The sequence below is a fragment of the Tachyglossus aculeatus genome, chromosome 19 (assembly GCF_015852505.1).
Source record: "Tachyglossus aculeatus isolate mTacAcu1 chromosome 19, mTacAcu1.pri, whole genome shotgun sequence".
Taxonomy (NCBI): domain Eukaryota; kingdom Metazoa; phylum Chordata; class Mammalia; order Monotremata; family Tachyglossidae; genus Tachyglossus; species Tachyglossus aculeatus.
The window spans coordinates 24,295,421-24,300,657 of record NC_052084.1 but is presented as its reverse complement, the minus strand read 5'-3'; the positions used below and the strand labels follow the sequence as shown (position 1 = coordinate 24,300,657).

Genomic DNA, 5,237 nt, shown 5'->3' with positions numbered 1-5,237 from the left:
TTGTATGATAGACTACAAGCAATTGTTCTAGAAGTGAGGTAGGCTGTATCACTGTACCTTTATAGTTATTTAGAGCCCTTCAGATCGAATTTTAGTTGTCTCATCGAATCGATCATTTGTATTTATTAAATTGCTACTTGCAGAGCGCTGTACTAAGGTCTTTAAAGGACAGTAAAAGTAAAAAACATGTTCCCTGTCTTTGGATCTTATAATCGAATGAGGGAAACACGTGGATGCTGCCCTTTCTCTCCAAATTGGCTCCTTTTCTTCTCCTTCACGATGAAGCAATGAATGATGGGGGAAAGTTGAGTTTTGGACCATAGTCACTGACGCCAAGCAGGCAGCCCATGGTACTGGTAGAGCGAGCATGTAGTTTCAGACTAGCCCTGCCCTCTCCTTCCCCCTCCTTCCCCAATCTCCCCTCACCTCCCCGACTCTGCCCCCCCACCACCTCATCTGTCAGAAGACCCTGTCTCACCACTTTACCCTCCCTCACACTGACAAACGACCAATTGCAATTTGCCTACTATTATTTCGCACTGCATCGAGAGGAATGGAGTGGGAACACTACCGAGGGGGAAGTGGGAACATAGTCGATTCTGTTCACAGTTCGTGGTTGGCCATGAACTCAGAGAATTCAGAAATCTTCAGAGCTAACTTCAGGCTGTCCTGCCTGCCTGCCCGCCTGCCTGCCTGCCTGCCCACCTGCCTGCCTCCCTGGCCGCCTGCCCTCCTGCCTGCCTGCCCGCCTGCCTTTGTATTTACTGTGTGCTTATTGTGTTCAGAGTACTAAGGACTAATCTCTTGGGAGAGGACAACATAACAGCAGAACAGACACACACGCTGCCCACAAAGTGCTTACCGTCCAGAGGGGGAGACAGACATTAATTGGAATAATTCAATTACAATCATGGACAACGAACTGCATCCTCCTCTGCTGCAGGAGCAGTGGGAGCAGCAGCAGCAGCAGCAACTTTGTTTATCAATCTCTCCCTCCTGGCCCCATTGCTACCTGGGCCCAGGTGTCTTCTCGGCTCCCAGTTGTATACCAAGATCTGAGATCTCAACAGAGTTCAATAGAGTTCAATTAAGATAAGGAAACCTGAAAACGGTTTTGAAACATCTTGTCCTGGATTTAATGCTTCCTCCACCTGCCCTCCAACCCATCCCTTCACCCGCCTCTTTACCGCTTCTCCTCCCGTCACCCTTCCCTCCCGTCCATTAAAGAAATCAAACAGACCATCCTCTGAAGTTCTTCTCCTTAGGCACCACAGGACTCAGGTTTCTCTGGTTCCTGACCCGTCATCTCTTGGGGTGTCCCAGGTTCCGCTCTCACCCTCTCTGAGTCAGTCCTTTATCAACAGGCTCATAAATCTAATCATCATCATCATCATCATCATCATCATCATCATCATCACCATCATAATGGTACTTGTTAAGTGCTTACTATGTACCAAGCACTGTTCTAAGTGCTTGAATTGACACCTGTCCACATGTTTGGTTTGGTTGTTGTCTGCCTCCCCCATCTAGACTGTGAGCCCGATGTTTGGTAAGGACCATCTCTACATGTTGCCAACTTGCATTTCCCAAGTGCTTAGTACAGTGCTCTGCACACAGTAAGCGCTCAATAAATACAACTGAATGAATGAATGAATGATTAATCAATCAATCAATCAATCGTATTTATTGAGTGCTTACTGTGTGCAAAGCACTGTACTAAGCGCTTGGGAAGTACAAGATGGCAACATATAGAGACAGTCCCTACCCAACAGTGGGCTCACAGTCTAGAAGGGGGAGACAGAGAACAAAACCAAACATACTAACAAAATAAAATAAATAGAATAGTTATGTACAAGTAAAATAAATAAATAAAGTAATAAATATGTACAAACATATATACATATATACAGGTGCTGTGGGGAAGGGAAGGAGGTAAGATGAGGGGATGGAGGGGGGGCGAGGGGGAGAGGAAGGAAGGGGCTCAGTCTGGGAAGGCCTTCTGGAGGAGGTGAGCTCTCAGTAGGGCCTTGAAGGGAGGGCAAGGAGAAGGGGAGGGAGGGGGCTGGGAGGGAGGAGTGGAGGACTGGCACTGGTACAGAGGGATCCTTGGTAGGGGGTGAGGGGGAGTGGTCTTGGTGGGGGAGAGGGAGGGAAAAAGCTGGGTGGGAGAGGGGAAGGGGAAAGTGAGGAATGGGAATGGCAGTTGGGAGCAAGGGAATTGAATGTTCATGGTGAGGTCAGCAGGATGAGTGACAGTATAGTGGGAGGTTAATAATTGAGATACAGAAGCGATAAAACAGTAGCAATGATAGAAGCAGGTGATGGCATCACAGGGGTAGTTAGTAATCAGGTTGTCCCACTAAACCACGCTGCTTTAAGGTTCTACAGGATTCTGAGATTCAAAGACTTTTCCAAACTTTGTTTGACCTTGAATAATAATAATAATAACAATAATAATGACCTTTATTATGTGCTTACTATGTGCAAAGCACTGTTCTAAGCACTGGGGAGGTGACAAGCTGATCAGGTTGTTCCATGTGGGGTTCACGGTCTTCATCCCCATTTTCCAGATGAGGTACCTGAGGCCCAGAGGAGTTAAGTGACTTGCCCAAAGTCAAACAGCTGACAATTGGTGGAGCCAGGATTTGAACCCATGGCCTCTGACTCCAAAGCCCGTGCTCTTTCCACTGAGCCATGCTGCTTCTTTGAAGAGGATTTTTCTTCCCCACCCCCGGTTCCAAAATACCTGGGAAGAGTGACCACGCAAATCTGTTGTGGTCTCTGTGTGTTTTTGTTCCGGGGCGCTCCACCCCCTCCCACTCGACATTCCTCCTCCCTCTCCCCCCACGGGGCCTCAAGACCGTGAGCCCCTCGTGGACACGGAACTTTGTTGTCTTGTACTCTCCCGAGCGCTTAGTCCAGTGCTCTGCACTCGCTAGGCGCTCGAGCCATACCACTGACAAATCGATCGGTTGTCTCCGGCGACGGAAGAAAGGGGTTTGGCTGGAGCGTTAGCATAGCTATAATGCACGGCGATGGGGGCAGCGGTCAAATCATCGATGAGTGGACTGAAAAGGAAAGTCCTTGTGTGGTCTGCCTGTCCAGCTTCGGTCTGAGCGTCTCCCCGGCCCCGGTCCCTTCCCCCCCACGCCCCCACCCCCGCGGGGCGTGAGCATTCCTCCCAGAAAAGGGGCTTGCGAGGCGCTGGCGTTGGCCACCGTGACTTAGGTGGACGTACCAGCTGGCTGGCTGGCAAGTGGTGAGGAGGCTGCTAGTACTCTCGCTTCTCTTCAAAGCGCATAAGTCTTTCGCCTTTTACTAAAGATTTCCGTGGAGAGGAGTAACAGAGAAACTGAAAGCAATTTTTGTGCCCCCCCACCCCCCCCGGTGGTAGAGCCTTCCTTCGCTCGTCCCGAAAAGCAGACATTTGTTTCTCCAGGGCTGAGTCCGATTATTAAATTGAATGGAGATAGGGAGCTCCTCGTGAATGATAATGGTGGTATTTGTTAAGCGCCCACTATGTGTGAAGCATTGTTCTAAGCGCTGGCGGGGGGGGGGGGTGATACAAGGTGATCAGGTTGCCCCACGTGGGGCTCACAGTCTTAATCCCCGTTTCACAAATGAGGTAATTGAGGAACAGAGAAGTGAAGAGGCACAGCTGACAAGTGACAGAAACGGGATTCAAACCCATGACCTCTGACTCCCAAGGCCCTGCTCTTTCCACTGAGCCGCGCTGCTTCTCTAATGAATCCCGTTGAGTGTCTCGTTAGCGTTATCAAGTCCTTTGTGGCTAACAATAATAATAATGGTATTTTGTAAGCGTTTACTCGGTGCAAAGCACTGTTCTAAGCTCTGGGGTTGATACAAGGTAATGAGGTTGTCCCACGTGGGGCTCACCGTTTTCATCCCAATTTTACAGATGAGGTAACAGGCTCAGAGAAGTTAAGTGACTTGCCCAAAGGCACGCATCTGAGAAGTGGCGGAGCCGGGATCAGAACCCACGACCCCTAACTCCCAAGGCAGGGCTTTTTTCCATTAAGGCTCGCTGCTTCTCTAGCCACGTGGCTTCTCTAACGGATCCAACAGCCAGGTCGAGTGCCTTTTAGCCCTTAGGGATTTAGCTTCACCCACCCATCCTTCAGCCGTTGAGTCTGGAGGGCGATACGATTGTCCATTCCACACTTGTTTCTTTAGGTCGCCAGCTAATCAATCCCATTTCTCCCTGTCTCTCTCGCTCTCTCGTCCCACATCCCGCGCCCGCAGACATGTCCTCCACGTCCCTAGGGCCCCACCCGTGGAGGCTGTGCGAATGCAAATGCAAATGAAGGGCCTATGATCTCGCTCTGTCGCTCTCTGTCTGTCTGTCTCTCCCTCCACCTCTCTCTCCAGAAGTCTCATTCGTTCGGAAACCACCAATCCCGAGCCCGGCAGGTGATACTCGGTGCCAGCCCCGCCGAGTGAATTTATAGCTTTGGGCGAAGAAGGAAAGGCTATCATTTTGGCGGAGGCCTTTCACTGCAGACCTGCAACGGCCTGGCCCGGATCCCCATTTCTCATCCGTCCCTGCACGCCCGCAATCCCCTGCCTCTGGGTCTCCAGGACGAAAGGCAGGGGAGCCTGGAAGGTGACCCAAGGACGAAGGAGGGAGAAGGGACGGACGCTCGGAAAGTGCTCAACGCAGGGATTGGACGGGGAGAGAGCGCGGAAGGGCCGAACAGTGGCCAGGTCCCCAGAGGAGATTTGCCCGCGTCCGTGCCAGCCTTGGTGGGGGTGGGTGTCCCACGACATAGGTGTGTGGGCTGACCAAAGGCAAATCAAGTGCCTATTCCCGGGCAACTCGGGAGATGGAAAAGAAATAGGGTCCCGTCGCTCGGACTGCCCCTAGAGAGGAATAACGCTGGAGCGGCAGCAACGGGGGCATCTGCGCAGCTGGACAGATCCGGGCCCGGGGCCCGGGCTCCCGGGGAGGCTCGGGGTTTTCGGGGGCGGGAATGGCCATGAGGTAAAAGGGTGATGACAGGGAGAGGCCGTTTGGAGGTGGGGGCGGTGGGTATCGCTTCTCGGCCTTTTGGCTAAGATCAAGTGTAGTATCTGTTCTTAGTTTAACATCTGATACGTCTTCGATGTGAAGACGCTATGTTAAGCAGCTTTTTGGAGAAAGGAGGTGGGTGGGGAGCTTGCTTCGTCCCCTCCGCGCATCGACCTGGTATTCATCATCATCATCAATCGTATTTATT

General features: G+C 51.4%; 2 non-coding genes across 2 annotated transcripts; both read left to right on the top strand.

Moving 5' to 3' along the window:
• Positions 1 to 3,276: 3,276 nt before the first annotated feature.
• Positions 3,277 to 3,392, top strand: LOC119941155. Its single transcript, XR_005455177.1, has one exon. It is a non-coding gene; the product is annotated as a U5 spliceosomal RNA (small nuclear RNA).
• Positions 3,393 to 5,052: 1,660 nt separating this feature from the next.
• LOC119941130 lies at positions 5,053 to 5,237 on the top strand. Its single transcript, XR_005455156.1, has one exon. It is a non-coding gene; the product is annotated as a U2 spliceosomal RNA (small nuclear RNA).